The sequence below is a fragment of the Leptodactylus fuscus genome, chromosome 10, assembly GCF_031893055.1.
Source record: "Leptodactylus fuscus isolate aLepFus1 chromosome 10, aLepFus1.hap2, whole genome shotgun sequence".
Lineage (NCBI taxonomy): Eukaryota > Metazoa > Chordata > Amphibia > Anura > Leptodactylidae > Leptodactylus > Leptodactylus fuscus.
Window position 1 is genome coordinate 66,000,143 of NC_134274.1, and position 19,285 is coordinate 66,019,427.

A 19,285-nucleotide genomic window follows, 5' to 3' on the forward strand; every position below is an offset into this window, starting at 1 on the left:
GTGATGATATCATGTGTGGACGGAGTTACACGGGATCATACAGAACAGAGTGATGTTGGTAGGAGAAGAGAAGAGACAGCATGTGTGAGCAAGAGGGGGACATGGGGGTGCATGCTGTGTGAGCAAGAGGGGGGAATGGGGGGGTTCAGGCTCTGGGGGATGGGCACTGTGAATATATAATACTGTGTAGGGTGTCACTGGTGAGCACGTAACACTTTTGGGGGCCACTGTGGTGCACTTAATACTGTTTGGGGGCCACTGTGGTGCACGTAATACTGCTTGGAGGTCACTATGGAACACATAATACTGTTTGGGGGTCACTATGGAGCATGTAATACTGTTTGAGGGCCACTATGGAGCACGTTATACTGTCGCAGTATTGCTTACATATGAGGCGCTGCGCTGCTCACTCACCGCATTCTTGATAACTGCAGTTGTGGGTACTAAAGCTTTATCTCTTTCAAGTATGTGAGATATTGCTTTAGCGCCCATGACCACCACTATCAAGAATTCACTCTAGAAAAAGGATAGGGGGCCTAGGACAACAGTTTGCAACCCGACCCACAAAAATTTAGTTATGCCAATGGCGGCTGCCCTGGGCCCAGGCGCCGCTATTAATATATCTTACTTTTAATTAGATCGCCTGCGCTGATACAAAGATGTCCTGCGTTTGGACGTAAAGGAGGCGGCGGTTCCTTTCATCAGGATCACAGGTTAGGTGAGTATAACTTTTTTTTTTTTAACTTTAACTTTTTAATAGTACAAGGGGTTGTTTGGAGAGGAAAATTATAACTTTAATGGAGGGCGCATTATGAACATAAGGGGGGTCATTTATATAAGGGTTATTAGGGGACATTATGAATACAAGGGGGAAGTTATTTTTATTAGGAGGCATTATGAACAAGGGGGTCTCATTGATAAAAGGGGTCATTAAGAGTGCAGTATTTGTCAGGGGGAATCAGGGGCATACTATGAGGGGCCAATTAATTTAACGAAAGTGGCACTTGGGCTTTATCAAGACTAAAGCCTCACGTTGCAAACTGCAACAAAATAGCGCTGCAGGAAAAACCGCAGCCGCAACACTTTCTGCTTCCATTACACCTATAGGGAAACCACCAGTATTTTTGTAGGTATAATTGATATGCTGCAATTTCCAAAACCCCAACAGTTTTAGAAATCGCAGCATGTTCACTGCACATATTTTTCCACAATGTGTGGATGGGATTTGCTAAAATACCATTCACTTTGTAGGACCTGTAAAATGTTGGGTTTTCCCGTGGTGCTTTCGTCACATCAGGCCCTATCGCCACTTTGCTGTAAAATAAGATACACGGTGTAATTCGGTTTTAGAAATTGCAGCATACCTACGGAAATTCTGGCGGTTTAGATATAATTGAAACAGAAAATAGGCAAAGGAAAGTTCTCCAACCTATCTGTGCAAAGGACTGCAGGAAGAAATGTGATGTGTCATGGCCACGGTTTTTCCCGCAGCGCTTTTTTGCTGCAGGATGCCATGTGGGGCCTTAAGCTTAAGGAGTTTTCCAGCTCATTTATATTCATGATCTATCCTTAGAATAAAACATCAATAAGAGATAAGTGACCCACTGATCAGTTGTATGAAGGGGCCATGGCGCCTGTTTATATCACATGTTGTCTGTTTATAATGATCGTATAATGTAATTACAGTCTTGTCACACAGACATGTATAGGACGAGCCTGTAGTTACATGACATGGCTGCTATGAGATGTATAATATATGTAAACAGAGAAGGGGTCACGGCACTTACACACGTACCACAGTTCACTCAAACAGCTGATTCTTTCCTCATTCTGACTCTCATTGAAAACAATTAGTGCAGAACCCTGTGCCTGCCATGGCTGCAACATACTCAGCTGTCCCCAGCACCCTATTGTCCACTGCCTTTGTCTGTTCGGTCTCATGGCGAGACCTCATTTCTGGAAATCCTGTACTCAATTCATCTTAGTGGTCACATGAGATGCAGGACTCTGAAGAAGGTAAAAGGAAAATGTTTGTTTTGGTACCGTGTTAGCCAGTGGTTATAAAATATAAAAAACAAAAAAACTTTGCAAGTCTTCAGTAGGTGATACCTTTTTTAATGGCTAACTCATAATGATGACAGAATATGACGTTTCGAAGCTTCCTCTGAGCTTCTTCTTCAGATATAACTAAAAAACACTCTGTAGAGGCTGCATATTTATGACTGGGCACAGGGGTAGGATTACAGGAGGGAGGGGGGAAGAGGCTTATTACTATATACTTATAACAACAAACAATCAATTGCCAGATCCCCAGTTCTTATCTTAATGGCTGTCTTAATGATTTGTATAAAAAGACATAAACCCACGTGAGATGTTCATCCCATTGTCCAACGTCTGGAATAGGGTCATGGCCTTGTACTCATAAATCAGTCGCTGTTTCCTTGATTTAAAGTTCCCTTTTAAGATCAAGATTTTCATGTCATTGATGATGTTGTGGTCTTCCTGGCAAAAATGATTTGGCACGGGAAGATCAGTTCTCTGTTGTTTGATTGTATGGCGATGTGAATTAATTCTCATTCGGAGTTTCTGACCAGTCTCTCCAACATACAGATTTTCAGTGGAACATTTGGTGCAAATGATCAAATACACCACATTAGGTGTGTTACAGGTGAACACACCTGGGATTTTATATTCCCTGTTAGAGTTTGGGATCTCTATCTTGTCAGTGGTCAGTATGTGCGGACAGTTCTTGCACCTCTTCTGTCCACATGGAAATGTTCCTTTGTTAGTTGGAGGTGACAGTGAGCTGCTAATAATCATATTCCTGAGGTTTGGTGGCTGTCTGTAGCATAGGAGAGGGGGGTCAGAAAATATGGATTTTAGACGGTTGTCTTTTTGCAGTAGTGGATGTAATTCGCGTGTGATTCCTCTCAGCGTCTCCAGGTGGGGGTTATATGTGACGACCAGGGGCACGCGATTGTTCTCCTGTTTGGTATTGTATTTTAATAACTCCGGTCTTGGTATCCTGGTGGCTCTGGTGATTTGGTTATCAACTGTTCTTGGATGGTAACCCTGCCTCAAGAATGTGTTTTTGAGGCCCCCAAGGTGTTCGTCCCTATCTGCAGGGTTTGAACATATGCGATGGTATCTGATGGCCTGGCTGTATACAATGGAGTTCTTTATGTGTTTAGGATGAAAACTATCCCATCTTAGGTAGGTAGGGCGGTCAATCGGCTTCTGATACAGTGATGTCTCAATTTTGTTGTCCTGTATCTTGATGACTGCATCCAGGAAGTTTATTTCGGAGAAGGAGTGATTGAGCGTCAGGTTGATGGTGGGATGGAACTGGTTGAACTGTTCATGGAAGGTTTTCAGCTGTTCTTCAGACCCGGTCCAAATGATTAGGATATCATCAATGAAGCGATAGTAGGCCCGAGGCCTAATGGTGCAGGTGGATAGGAAGTCACTCTCAAGCTTGGCCATGAAGAGATTAGCGTACTGTGGCGCCATTTTGCTCCCCATTGCGGTGCCGGTCCGTTGTAAATAGATGCAGTCACCAAAGGAGACATAATTGTGAGGGAGGATGAATTTTGTCAGTTTCACCACCGATTCAGCATTCATACCTCGCTTTTCCATGAAAAACTGGCAGGCATTTATACCGTCCTGGTGTGGGATGTTGGAGTACAGGGATTCTACATCCATGGTGGCCAGGATGGTTCCATCTGGAAGGGGACCTATAGTGGATAGTTTGTTTAATAGGTCTGTAGTATCCTGTAGGTAGCTGGCTGTATCCTTCACTAAAGGTTTGAGGATACCCTCCACCCATCCAGAGATTTGTTCAGTGAGAGTCCCAACACATGAGATGATCGGTCTCCCTGGGTTCCCAGGTTTGTGCAGTTTTGGAAGCATATAAAAAGTCCCTGTCCTTGGGCTTGCTGGTATGATACCATATGTTCAAACCCTGCAGATAGGGACGAACACCTTGGGGGCCTCAAAAACACATTCTTGAGGCAGGGTTACCATCCAATCACCAGAGCCACCAGGATACCAAGATCGGAGTTATTAAAATACAATACCAAACAGGAGAACAATCGCGTGCCCCTGGTCGTCACATATAACCCCCACCTGGAGACGCTGAGAGGAGTCACACGCAAATTACATCCACTACTGCAAAAAGACAACCGTCTAAAATCCATATTTTCTGACCCCCCTCTCCTATGCTACAGACAGCCACCAAACCTCAGGAATATGATTATTAGCAGCTCACTGTCACCTCCAACTAACAAAGGAACATTTCCATGTGGACAGAAGAGGTGCAAGACCTGCCCGCACATACTGACCACTGACAAGATAGAGATCCCAAACTCTAACAGGGAATATAAAATCCCAGGTGTGTTCACCTGTAACACACCTAATGTGGTGTATTTGATCATTTGCACCAAATGTTCCACTGAAAATCTGTATGTTGGAGAGACTGGTCAGAAACTCCGAATGAGAATTAATTCACATCGCCATACAATCAAACAACAGAGAACTGATCTTCCCGTGCCAAATCATTTTTGCCAGGAAGACCACAACATCATCAATGACATGAAAATCTTGATCTTAAAAGGGAACTTTAAATCAAGGAAACAGCGACTGATTTATGAGTACAAGGCCATGACCCTATTCCAGACGTTGGACAATGGGATAAACATCTCACGTGGGTTTATGTCTTTTTATACAAATCATTAAGACAGCCATTAAGATAAGAACCAGGGATCTGGCAATTGATTGTTTGTTGTTATAAGTATATAGTAATAAGCCTCTTCCCCCCTCCCTCCTGTAATCCTACCCCTGTGCCCAGTCATAAATATGCAGCCTCTACACAGTGTTTTTTAGTTATATCTGAAGAAGAAGCTCAGAGGAAGCTTCGAAACGTCATATTCTGTCATCATTATGAGTTAGCCATTAAAAAAGGTATCACCTACTGAAGACTTGCAAAGATTTTTTGTTTTTTATATCTCAGCAAGAAGGTGACAGCATGAGACTGAATGGATACTAGCGGCGGACAACGGGTGCCGAGAACAGGCGAATATGCTTTTTTATTTTAAACCTCCGGTTTGCTCCAATTCTTGGACAACATCTTTAAAGGATTTATCTATGTCTCTAATATTTATGGCCTGTCCTTAGGATAGGCCATCAATATTACATCTGCAGAAGTCTGACAGTTAGGACCTCTGCAGATGAGTTTTTCCATCACAGTGCGGCTACAATGTGGCAATGCCCTCCACATTGTTTCTAGTAGCTTATTATCATATTGAGAACAAGAACAATGACTTCTGCTATTGAAATTACCCTATAGAGAAACGAACGCATTGTCGATGTTCCACAAAGGTAAGTGAAAAAGCCATCATCGTTCCAAAAAGCTCATTTACCTATGAAACCAAGAACAATAACGTCTAATATTGACTTTACCCTATGGATTAATGAAGGCATTGACCTTGGTCCAAAGAGGAAAGTGGCAATACCATCAGTGTTCCAAAAAGCTCATTTCCATATTGAGACAAAGGACAATGACTTCTACTATTCACCTTACTCATTGCTCCACACTATATCCCTAGTTAAAGTAATGTTTTTGAACTACAATTTTGGAATAAGGCATAAATACTTTAGCTCCTCTTTTAACGGGGCTCTATCATCAAAAATATGCTGTATAGGCCCCACATATGCGTGATATATACGCCTTTAAAAAGGCTTTTAAGGCACTGCTGATGTTATTTTAACCCCCCCGTTTTACAATAAAACCATAAAAACATATATGTAAATTATACTTATCGTGCACACTGGGAGGTGATGCACGGTCCAGCGTCATCTTCTGGCACGCCTTCCTCTTCATTCTTCTTCTTTTGGCGACCCCCTCTGGTCCTGGCTCTTCCCTGGCTTCACCGTCTTCTTCTTCCGACGAGATTGGTTTAAATCCGGTGAGTGCGCAGCAGCGCTCCTTCCAGAGCTACTGGGCACGCTACGGTGCAATTTTTCTCAATGGCAGCACGCACGCGCCAAACTTGAAACAGTCAGATTTGAACCGCCGGAAGAAGAGGACAATAAAGTTGGGGAAGAGCCAGGACTGCAGGATGTCGCTGAAAGAAGAAGAAAGAAGAGGAAGGCGTGCCAGAAGATGGCGTCGGACCGTGCATCACTGCCCAGCGTGCACGATAAGTATAATTTACATATATGTTTTTATGGTTTTATTTTAAAATGGGGGGTTAAAAAAACATTAGCGGTGCCTGTATGGCCTTTTTAAAGGCTATTCACGCATATGTGGGGCTCATACAGCATAATTTTGCTAATAGAGCCCCTTTAATAATTCCACTCTTGCTTCAATAAGCGCACCAGAAACTTGAACATATACAATACGCCTTCAGTGTCCAAGAATCATAAGTCCTTCTATCAACATTAACCACTGTCCCACACGAGAACCCTTAGGTACCCTATATCTTTTAGAATATTTCTCTAGTATTTGAATTCTTCTTTTTGTTTGGAAGCAAAGAATTAATTGCTTTAAAATTACTTGAAATTGCACTAGCCAGGACTCAAACCCAGGTCACAAGAATGGGAATCGCACATGATACCCCTACACCACTAGCACTTTGGGTACTAGCGCTCTGGATTGTTCCAAGAAGCAATGAGACAGTGTGTCTGAAAGTTCACTCTCTCTGATTCAGTTTTGCAAGCCAAATACATACAGTTGTCTATTAAACAGAGAGAGAATAGTAATAAGACAGATAAAAGTTTTCACATTTTTATTAATACACTCCAGTTTCTTACTAATAAATAAAACAAAAACAGTGAACACCCCCTAGGGAGAGCCAGAATGAAAAGTTACCCATTAGACATTGCCCATTAATCTACATCGTAGAGTATGTCGTCTGAAGTCCGCCTGTCAGATAGAACGGTTATGGTCACCTTAATCTAAGCTGCGTGAGAATGTGAATCGGGGCCTCCGTTGCAATGATGTCACTGTGTTTGTCAAATTGAAATTGAGCTCTATGGAGTGACACAGGCATTGATGTTGGTCCTGAGAGGTAAGCTATTTGAAGCTATTGCTTCAAATAGCTTATTATCATATTGAGACCAAGAACAATAACATCTGCTATTGATATTACCCTATAGAGAAATGAATGCATTGTCGATGTTCCAAAAGGTAAGTGGAAAAGCCATCATCGATTGCTGAAGTCTGGTCCTGCCCGAGTTTCGCCAATACCCTTGGGATCATTGGAACGGGAGAGAAGACATAGGCCAGTCCGCTAAGATGTTCATTCGACCTCTTATATGCACTGCCGATAGCTGGGATAAATTTTTCTCCGTCCAGGAAAATATGTGGTCTGAAACTTGAAGGAGGGAGCGAGACTGAGTTTCTCCCTGCTTGTTGATGTATCGTACCACCGTCAGGTTGTCTGTTCTTACTCTTACATCCTTTCCCTGTATCTGATGGGCAAAGAATCGGGGTGCTCGAAGTACTGTGGTTAACTCTCACCAATTGGAAGAGTGAACTTTCTCCAGATGGTTCCAAGTCCCTCTTGCCGGGGTCTCCCCCAGATGCGTGTGAGGGAGGCATCTGTGATCAACAGAGTCCAGGATGTCTGGACCGTGGACCTCCCGTCCTATAGTTGAGACCACCAATCTAGTGATCGACGGGTACTGATGGTCAGCTCGATAGACTTCCTTAGCCCCAGGGGGCTGTGCTTCCATTCTCTCAGAATCTCGCTCTGTAGTGGGCACATATGCCATAAAGCTGAGGGAACTGCCTCTACAGCTGTGGACATCAGACCTTGGACCTTCATGGCACTCTTGATTGTGACCTTACGGGCTATGGCTAGGTGGTGAACCGCTTGACCGTTCTTCTCCTTCCGAGGAGAGGGCAGGGAGATCTTCATGCTAAGAGAATCCAATATGAACCCCAGGAATTGAATCCGGGTATATGGAACCACTACTGACCTGCCAGTTCACTAGCCAGCCCAGCTCTTTCAGAAAAGCCACCATAGTTCTCAGATGTGTGGCAAGGACCTCCTTTGACTGAGCTTTCAAGAGCCAGTCGTCTAGGTATGTGACTACAAAAATCCCTTGAAGGCACAGGGCGGCTACGACCGTAGCCACTACCTTTGTGGAGATGTGGGGGGTCAAGGAAATACCGAATGGGAGAGCTGTAAACTGGAAGTGAGAGAGACTTCCATTGAGATAGACAATGATTCTCTGGAACCTCCTGTGAGGAGGGAATATAGGCACATGCAGATACGCGTCCCTTAGATCTAGAGTGACAAAAAAACTCTCCTGGTTGAAGGAAGGGAAGAACTGACCTGAAGGTGTCCATGCTAACCGTACCTTGTGGATGAATCGATTCAAATACCGGAGATCGATGATCATGCGCCATCCTCCAGTTGACTTCGGTACGAGAAACACTGGAGAGTATACCCCTTGACCCTGTTCTGACAGGAGAACAGGTTTCAGTGTGTCTTTGTCCAAGTATTCCTGTATTGATCTTTCCAGATGAATTTGCTTGATGCCCTGAAGAGGGCGGATTTCCACATATCTTGCTGGAGGAGGAGACAAAAAGCTAATTTTGTAGCTGTTTTGCACCAGTTGAAGAACCCAAGGGTCTTGAATTAGACAGAGGCAGGCAGGAAAATGGATAGAAAGCTGATCTCCTACTGCCGCAAATTCGCGAAGGGGAGGGGCGAAGGAGTCAGAAGGGTCTTTTCTTGTCAGCGTCGCGGGAGGATCCGTGACCACCACCTCTGGACTGGCCCCCAGGTCTCCGTTGGTATTGGCCTCTAGGTGCTCTAGAAAACCCTTGGCCACGAAAGGAAGAATGCTGTCTCCCTCTAGAGGACTGGGGAAGACTCTTCCCCTTGGAATCAGACAGACCCTCCATAATACGGTCTAATTCTGAGCCAAACAACCTATCTGGCTCAAATGAAAGGGAACAATGGTTAAACTTGGAGGCATTATCCGCTCGCCAAGGCTTGAGCCAAAGGGGATGCCTGGCCACTGTAGACAGGGCCATGGATCTGGAAGCTAGTTTCAATTGATAGGAAGATGCTTCTGATAAGAAATCCACCGCCAGTGAGATCTTTGACATGGCCGACAATAGGTCGTGCCTAGGGATCCCAGAATCGATATCCCTCTCAAGAGAGGAAAGATCTGCCGGAAGCTTTTTCACCACTTCAGAGGAGGCAATGCCCAAAGAGGCTTGGGCAGATGAGGCGGAGTAAATACGCCTGAGAGAAATCTCCGTGCGGCAGTCCATAGCGTCCTGGAGGTTAGATCCGTCCTCGGCAGGGACCACAGTGTGTTTGGATAAATTGGATACAGCCATATCCACACGAACACCCCAAGATCCCAGCTGGGACTCTGGTATGGGGAACAATGCTCTAAAACGTCTAGAGACATTAAACGCCTTCTCCGGACACCTCCACTCCGCCTCCATCTTAGAGGCTAAATTAGTGCTGACCCTGAAGGTAAAAGGGCCTCTAGAAGGCCCAGCTTCAGCAAAATCTTCATCATGGTCTGAGGTCCGAATAGTCTTTAACAGCTTAGGCATTTTCTCTACAGGGAAGATGGGTCTTTCGATTTCTCCGGTATCTTCCTCAGATGACATTTCATCAATGATCCGGAGGTCTTCCAGAGGAAGAAGGGATTGGTGATGAGACTCTAGATGAGGTCTCTTAGAAAGTTAAGAAATAGACTGCTTCACTTCTCTCATGGTTCCTCTACAAAGTCCTTCACCCATCCAACTACGTCACGGACAGAGGTATCCTCGGTAGGGGGGCCACAGCACCTGCGGCAGCACTGGTAGTCATACCCATCTGGTAGCCATACCCATCTGGTAGCGGGATGTCATATTTCCTACAGGCCAGATGCCTGTGTTTGGAAGGCGTCTTTCTCCTGGGATTATCCTGGGAGGGACATAAAGACGACATCTAGTGATAAGAAAAAAACAAAGGGTTAAAACCTAGAAGCCAAACCAGGAAAGGGAATAAAGCAGTTCTGACCTTTGCAACATGATACAGAAAATACAACTTATGCAACAAGGAGCAAATTGAGATCTCTCAGAGAGAGCGAGACCAGCCACAGCAAGCTATGCACCAGCAACCTTACCTAGGCACAGCCCAGGTTTAAATAGGAGACTAGACAAAAGGAGGGGTGGAGCTTATCCTTGCCCCGCCTCCTCCACTGGTCACGGCAAAGGCCAGCAGAAGCAAAGACAACACAGCCCATTTATACACACTATAGAAGGCCAGGAGCCCACCCTGGCCTTCTAAACACATAGAAACAGTAAAAACTGCTTCTAAAGATGGCAAACAGCACTTAGAAGTGCAGCACCAGCAAAGCGCGCCGGCCGGAAACACTGCTGGCCACAAAGGTTCCTACCCATAGGAACCTGAAAGAATGGTTCCCCCCACCAAGAGCCGATCACACGGCAGAAACACCACAGCCAGCACCTGGAGAAGACAGCAAGACTCAGGAGAGTCCCCCCGATCCAAAGAGGGAGAGAACCAGGAAAAGTAAGTAAAAAACAAGCTCTGTAAACGGAATCATGGAGGGAGGCAGAGATACCTCCCCCCCACAGGGTGGGGGTGGTCTCTCCGGCCTCTTATAGGGGTCTTGTTAGTTATTTAATTAAGAGTTTCACCTGTCCTAACAGCATACAGGGGCAGGAATACCCCATCTTGTGCTGCTGTTGGGAATAGGGGGAATGGGAATCTTGCATGATACCCCTACACTACTAGTGCTTTTGGTATGATTTTTGGAAATCTCTGGATTGTTCCAAGACACAATGTGACAGTGTGTCCAAAAGTTCACTCTCTCTGATTTATTTTTCCAAGCCAAATACATACAGTTGTCTATTAAACAGAGAGAGAATAGTAATAGGACAGATAAAATTTTTCACATTTTTATTAATACAATCCAGTTTCTTACTAAAAAACAAAACAAAAACAGTAAACACACCCTAGAGAGAGCCAGAATGAAAAATTACCCATTAGACATTGTCCATTAATCTACATTGTAGAGTATGTCATCTGAATCCCGTCTGACAGATAGAACGTGAAGTAGAAGGACCAGCAACTCAGATTCGGTGATGAATCTGGCACTAAGGAACTGCGCTCCCCTCAATAGTCAGTAAACACGGTTTTATTGGCAAAAAAAACCTCACACTTGGCACTAAGGAGCTGCGCTCCCCTCAATAGTTAGTAAACACGGTTTTATTGTCAAAAAAAATTCACACAGGCACTAAGGAACTGTGCTCCCCTCAATAGCTAGTCATGTCGCCATGATATCACTGTGTTTGTCAAATTGAAATTGAGCTCTATGGAGTGACAAAGGCATTGACGTTGGTCCAGAGAGGTAAGTGGCAATGCCCTCCACATTGCTTCAAGTAACTTATTATCATATTGAGACCAAGAACAGTGACTTCTGCTTTTGACATTACCCTATAGAGAAATGAAGGCATTGTCAATTGTTCCAAAAAGGTAAGTGGAAAAGCCATCATTGTTCCAAAAGCTCATTTCCATATTGAGACCAAAACATTAACTTCTCTAATTGACATTACCTATGGATTAATGAAGGCATTGTCTTTGGTCCAAAGAGGTAATTGGCAATACCATCAGTGTTCCATCGAGCTCATTTTCATATTGAGACCAAGGACAATAACTTCTGCTATTGACCTTTCTCATTACTCCACAATATATCTTTAGCTAAAGTAATGTTTGTGAATTATACTTTTGAAATGAATAAATACTTTATCTTCCCTTTTAATAATTCCACACTCACTTCAATAAGTGCACCAGAAACTTGAACATATACAATACCCCTTCAGAGGCCGAGAATCATAAGTTCTTCTATCAACATTAATGACTGTCACATACGAAAACCCTTAGGTAACCTATATCTTTTCGAAAAATTTTCCAGTATTTGAATTCTTCTTTTTGTTTGGAAGCAAACAAGCCGGGACTCGATCCCTGAAAAACCAGAAGGCAGTGGTTGGTGGTAGCCAGTAGATGGCAGCATAGCACCAAAGTTGTCCAATCCGCGCCATCAATGTCAGGTTATCTCAGTACAGAGGATAAGCCAGAAAAGAGGTCAAGTAGGCCGGGTTGGTAACAGGTGAGCAGAGCGATGCAATAACAGGCTCACAGAGTTAGAGATGTAAAGGCGAGCCAGATCTTCAATGGGAGAAGACACAGTACAAAATCAGGAGGCAAAGGTAGAGTCAGAAGGCAAAGCAGGAGATTAAATCAGAGGCACACCTGGCAGAGAGAGAACTAACTTAAGGGTAAACTGAATAGTCAGCAGCGAGCCAGAGTCAGAGCTCATCTTAAATAGTCTACGGCTCGCAATCTGACTCCAAGCCCCAGAAGTCCGTGGTCCGGCTTAAGAGGGGACCGGCAACTTACCTGCATACTGCCTCAGAGGTTCTGGTCTGACCCCTTAGATCCAGAAGAAGAGGGCCAGGAGCAGTAAAGACGATAGGACCGGCAACCTCTGCACGCCGTCGCAGAGGCTCTGTTTTAACAGTACCCCCCTTCTATGAGGGCCTTCTGAGCCAAGAAAAGCTGGATCAGGCTTGAAAGGAAATTTTCGGCAGACATTTTTAACTAAAGTCTGCGCATGAACCAACCTGGCTGACTCCCTGGAACGATCCTCCGGACCATAATGCTCACAGTACATTAAATATTGTACGCCACCCTTGATTCTTTGAGAGTGCAAATTCCTGGCTACCTCAAATTCCTGATTCCCCTAAACTAAGACAAGTGGAGGAGGATTGTCAGATGGGAGGACAGGAGGAAGATACTTCTTCAACAGAGATTTATGGAAAACATTGTGAATTTTGAAAAAAGGAGGGAGAGCCAGACGAAAAGACGCCTGGCTAATATTTTCTTTGATCTTATAGGGACCAACAAACTTAGGCCCCAACTTGCATGAAGGAACCTTTAACCTCATGTTTCTGGAAGAGAGCCAGAACTTCTCTCCAAGGGAAAATGTAGGACCTGCTAAACAGGTGCACAAAGGGCTGTGCTCTTAGCAGCTACATGAGCATTCCTTTGTTGGGGGCACAAGACCCCCAGAGCTTATGTAGTCTGTAGTTTCAAATTAAATAACAGGCCTGGATAGACTACACCCATCCTTTAAGCCTGGAGAATCACAAAGACACAGATGGTGGTGTATCAAAATGGATTCTGATTTTAATGGTGCAAAAAGGTAGTTTAAATACAATACAGACAAAAGAAGGTTGGACTATTCTAATGACATGATTGGTTGTAGAGTTATAACATAAGATGTGGCACATGACTATTGGATAAGGCCTAATGTAATCTGCATCTCATTATTACTTTCCAAACTGGGATGACCTTTCTCATGAAATAAAGAAGAATTTAAAATATTTATGTGTAAACCAACATCTTACACTAATTCTAGATGTATATATCAGAGCCAGAGAGATAATGATCACATGTTGCTCAGACCACTCCAGCCTGGAGCTAACGATCAATAGGTTATAGAACCTGTTTCTACACACACCTTCAAAGATGAGACCCTTACCACAAACAGATAAGGAGTTATAACCCATCCATTAACATTCCACACGCCTTATCCCCTAAAGGGGTCTCTTAGACTCTAAACAGAGATTCTTATAAAGTTTATATATAAAAGATTACAAGATGGCTGACAAAATACAAGATGGAGGATGTGATCCTAACACCTTAAATTATGCTGGACCTGACACCAGACAGTACGTAACCTCCCAGCCTCCACATTTACATCTGGACTGGCGGTAGTAGAAGAAAGAGAAGAAAAGCAAGGATGAAAACTATAGTTACAGAAGAAATTAGAAAAGTTTAACGCAGCACGGTGGTGATTGTTCATGGCAAATTCTACCATAGACAAATTGCTAACCCAAACTGACTGGTTAGCAGAGACATAGGAGCTCAAATACTGCTCAAAAGCCTGGTTGAAGATTTCAGTTTGTCCGTTGCTTTCACGGTGGTAAGCAAAGGAAAATTAATCCCCAGAAGGCTGCAAAAGGCTCTCCAAAACCTAGACACAAACTGAATGCCCCTGTCCAGTGGCGTAACCACCGTGGTAGCAGCAGTAGCAGCTTCCGCAGGGCCCGGGCCATTAGGGGGCCCGGTGACAGCCGCTACCGCTGCGGTTTTTTTCAATAGGCAGTTACGAGCCCTATTCACTTGCCGATCCTGGCTGGGCCGGGATTGGCAAGTGACACTGAGGGCCCCACAAAGACTATCATTATACTCAGGGGTCTTTGCAGACCCCCGAGTATAATGACCGGCGGATCGGGAGAGGTAAGGGAACATAACAAACACTGTTACTTACCTCTCCGCGATCCTGCCAGGCCTCCGTCCTACTGTTGTCTGACGTCTCTGACGTCACATGAACCCGGCATGCTTCCCGGGTCATGTGACGTCCGACGTCATTAACGAAGGACGCGAGCGATGGTCAGCACAGGAGGACAGCACAGCACAGGAGCCGGGGAACAGGTAAGAAGCAACAGTGGTTTTTTTTTTTTTAATGTTTTTATTCCCCGGGTCTCCGATTATTATACTCTGGGGTCTGAAAAGAGTATAATAATTGTTTATGGGTGTCCACAGAGAGACATAATACTGTGTGCAGGGGCCACTATTGGGGTTAATACTGTGTGCAAGGGCCACTATTGGGGTTAATACTGTGTGCAGGGGACACTATTGGGGTTAATACTGTGTGCAGGGGACACTATTGGGGTTAATACTGTGTGCAGGGGACACTATTGGGGTTAATAGTGTGTGCAGGGGCCACTATTGGGGTCAATACTGTGTGCAGGGGACACTATTGGGGTTAATAGTGTGTGCAGGGGACACTATTGGGGTTAATACTGTGTGCAGGGGACACTATTGGGGTTAATACTGTGTGCAGGGGACACTATTGGGGTTAATAGTGTGTGCAGGGGCCACTATTGGGGTTAATACTGTGTGCAAGGGCCACTATTGGGGTTAATACTGTGTGCAAGGGACACTATTGGGGTTAATACCGTGTGCAGGGGCCACTATTGGGGTTAATACTGTGTGCAGGGGACACTATTGGGGTCAATACTGTGTGCAGGGGCCACTATTGGGGTTAATACTGTGTGCAGGGGACACTATTGGGGGTTAATACTGTGTGCAGGGGACACTATTGGGGTTAATACTGTGTGCAGGGGACACTATTGGGGTTAATACTGTGTGCAGGGGACACTATTGGGGTTAATACTGTGTGCAGGGGACACTATTGGGGTTAATACTGTGTGCAGGGGACACTATTGGGGTTAATACTATGTGCAGGGGACACTATTGGGGTTAATAGTGTGTGCAGGGGCAAGTAAGGGACATAATAGAGTGCGGAGGAGGGGGTCGGTCGAGGTCTTCGGCGTCAGTTGGGATGGGGGGGGGGCCATGTCAAAAGTTCGCCACGGGGCCCCGCCATTCCTAGTTACGCCACTGCCCCTGTCAGTTATGTTATCTGGAATACCATGGAGCCTGACCACGTGGTCTAAAAACAAACGGGACAACATATTGACATTGGGCAGTTGTGCAAGAGGAACAAAATGACACATCTTGCTGAAATTGTCTACCACAGTCTACAAAACAGTCCCCCCCCCCCCAGATAAAAGTAAATCTGTAATAAAGTCCATAAATATATGAGACCATGGTCTCTCGGGCATCGGTAAAGGGAGTAATTTCCATGAGGGTTTAGTTCTCAGAACCTTGTCTCTAGCATGCAGACACATAAGCCATAATATCCCGAGAACTTAAAAGGCCACCAGTAATACTGAGATTCTAATTTCTTAGACCCCAGATGCCTGGATGAGGACACAAAACTGAGTCATGGAGTTCCCTCAAGACCTTTAAGTCTCAACTGAGGTGGAACAAACAGCTTCCCTTCAGGTGTCTCAGGAGACGTCTACTGCTGATTCTCTCTGATCTCAGATGCTAAACCCACAGAGAAGACAGAGACTACAATTCCCTCAAGGAGAATAAATTCAGGCTGGGAACAATCAAGCTGAGAAGGACAAAAACTTCTAGATAAAGCATCTACTCTAACATTTTTGGACCCTGGCCTAAAAGTAACAATGTAGCCAAACCTTGTAATAAACAATGCCCACCTGGCAAATTCCAAAAACACCAAATTCTTATGGTCAGTTAAGACCCTTATTTTGTGCCTAGCCCCCTTCAGGAAATGGTGCCACTCTTCAAAAGCCCATTTTATGGCCAAGAATTCTCAGTTGCCAAAGTCATAATTCATCTCGGAAGAGTAGAATTTCCTGGAAAAGAAGGCATAGGGTCTAAGTTTGGTGAATGAGGTGGAGCGTAGGGACAAGCTTTAGTAAAAGCTTGTTTTAAGAAATCAAATGCATCCATAGCCTCCCGGTTCCAGTTTATCAAATCTGCTCCTTTCCGAGTCAGGTCAGTCAGTGGTTTAGCTATAGTGGATAAATTAGCAATAAACTTCCTATAATAATTTGCAAAGCCAAGAAATCTTTGCAAAGCCTTTAGTGAAGTTGGTCGAGCCTAGTTGAGCACAGCCTGAACCTTAGCTGGGTTCAAGCTGATGGTGGAGGAAGACAGAATATAACCTAGGAAGGACAATTGCTTAAATCCAAAAAGCATTTTTCCCACTTAGGAAACAACTTGTTTTCCCTAAGGACCTGCAGAACAGAGCTAACATGTTTTTCATGCATCTCCCATTCAAGAGAAAAAAAGCTAAATATCGTTTAAATAAACAATGACAAAATGGCCTGCAAAACTCCAGAAAACGTTGTTTATAAAACACTGAAATACTGTGGGTGCATTACTCAACCCGAAGGGCATTACCAAGTACTCATAATGCCCTTCAAGTATGTAAAAGGCTGTCTTCCACTCATCCCCCTCCTTAACCTGGATAAGATTATAGGCCCCTCTCAAATCCATGCCTCTGCAGGAGAGGTGGAAGGACGCTATACGCTATCTCTCACATACAGTACTCTATCATGGCCAATCTCTCCAGCTCAGACAAGTTAAACAAGCGACCTTTAGGTAGTTTAGTCAGGTATTAACTCAATAGCACAATCATACATGTGTGAGGGGGTATCAACTCTGCTCCAGATTCAGCAAAAACATCTGCATAGTCTGAGATATAATCTGGCAGAGGAGAAGCGACAGTAGAGACAGAGAGAGGCATATATGAGTTCATACATTCGGAACCCCATTTACCCACATTCTCCAACCTTCAATCCATGGGCTCGTTCACACAGAGATTACTGAGAAGCCTGATGAAGTGCCTGATGCAAGAAACGGTCGTCGCTTCATAATTAACTTGTTCCATCTGACCCGACTCCCGTATATAAGTGCTGTCTTGGTTTTAAAAGGATGAAATAAAGTTTGGCAAGTTTTTTTACAACTACTGGTCGGTGAGTGCCCTGATTTTTTCTACATTTTCTTTGCATTTCTGGACTTTCAGTATATTTTTAACAGTGAGCACCATATTACACCAGTTTGTTGTGGGCTAAATTGATGCCTATCCTTTACCCTCTATAATACTTAATGGGGGGAAGAGGAGCGTCGTACTACCAACTGTTGGCTTTGCTGTTTCTGGATCCCGATGAATTCATAGGGAGTGGTGCCGTTGTTTTTTTCTTTATAGCTGTCTTTATATGCATTATAGGTGCGTTCTTGAAAATATGATGGTATTGTTATATTGGAATAGTTTCGAAGTATTTTTGGTAGTCTATGAGTGCCACCCCTTCAACAGATCTCTTATTGAAGCTATATCAGCATGGGTAGTACATGCTGATATAGCTTCAATAAAAGATCTGATGAAGGGCTGGCACCCATAGAGTACCAAAAATACCCCGAAAGGCGTTTTTTTAAAATAAATCTTCTCTTGTCTACATATCCGTGTATCGATATTTGTCTACACCGAGGGAGCGCGTGGCTGGTTTATACATTGAGGAATTCTTTCCCCATTATATTTTTCAATTATGTATTCCGACCCAAGAGTCGTCGCCGGTGGACGCTGCCTATTATACTCGGTCAATATTCTTATTTTGCGCCCTGCCAGGCTCAACAAGAGCTCGACTTAAATTGGAATTTCATGAGGTTTCAAGGTCTCCTAATAAGCACGGCCATACTTGATCAATTGCGTTATAGGATTATATTGGAATAGGTTCTTTTGGGATATTTCACTTTGACAGTCAAACCATGCCACACTCCCCCAAATGAAGCCTTGAGGCATATTGGGATATTTTGTAATTTTATGCTTGAATATATTGATTAATCTTTATCTGAGTTGTATCACTTATTCTTTCTATGTGTTAATGTGTACCTTGGGTTGTTTTCATCTAAGTATAACTGGACTGTGCTTAGATAATAACGTTTAAGTCATCATCTTTAGTTGCCGTTTGTATTGTTATATATACATCTCTATATTTATCCATATTTCCTACCTGGCCATTCTTCTATGTAGTATCTCCATATCCCCCTTGTTTTTCCTTTTTGTCTTTATATGTCTGATCTTATTTATTTTCTATTATTTTATGATTTGGTGTCATGATTTTTTGGTTTATTTGCATGATCCACAAATCTTTCTGATTTTGTATGGTACTAACTCTTTTTTGTGTTTGAGTTATATGCCTAAATGCAAAACACTGTTTGATAGAAAAGTAACACTGCTCATCACCCTGAGCACACCATCCCCACTATGAAACATAATGGTGGCAGCATCATGCTGCTCTTGAACAGGGACAGGGAAGCTAGCCAGAGTTGATGGGAAGATGGATGGAGCTAAATACAGGAAAATCCTGGAAGAAAACGTAGCGCTTTACAGTCAGAAGGGCGTTCCTGACAGTCAGTCAGGTACGTCCTTCTTCAAAGCAGCGCCTATCGCGCTGTACAGTGTGAGCGGGGAGGAACGCCTCCTCCCTCTTCTCACAGTGCTCATCCATAGACGAGTATTATCAGGAGGGGAGGAGGCGTTCCTCCCCGCTCACACTATACAGCACAATAGGCGCTGCTTTGAAAAAAGTTACAACTGACTGACTGTCAGAAACGCCCTTCTGACTGTAAAGAGCTACGGTACCGGGACCGAAAGCTCTTTACCCGGGGCACAGATCGGGAAAGCCGACAGTGTGCTGAATTCCAGCAGTATATAGAACTGCCTGTGCCCCAAACCAAGGTCCTCTAAGTGTTCCCTTTATTTTTTTGTAGTGTAGAAAAAGAATGAAAACACACCTTTATAT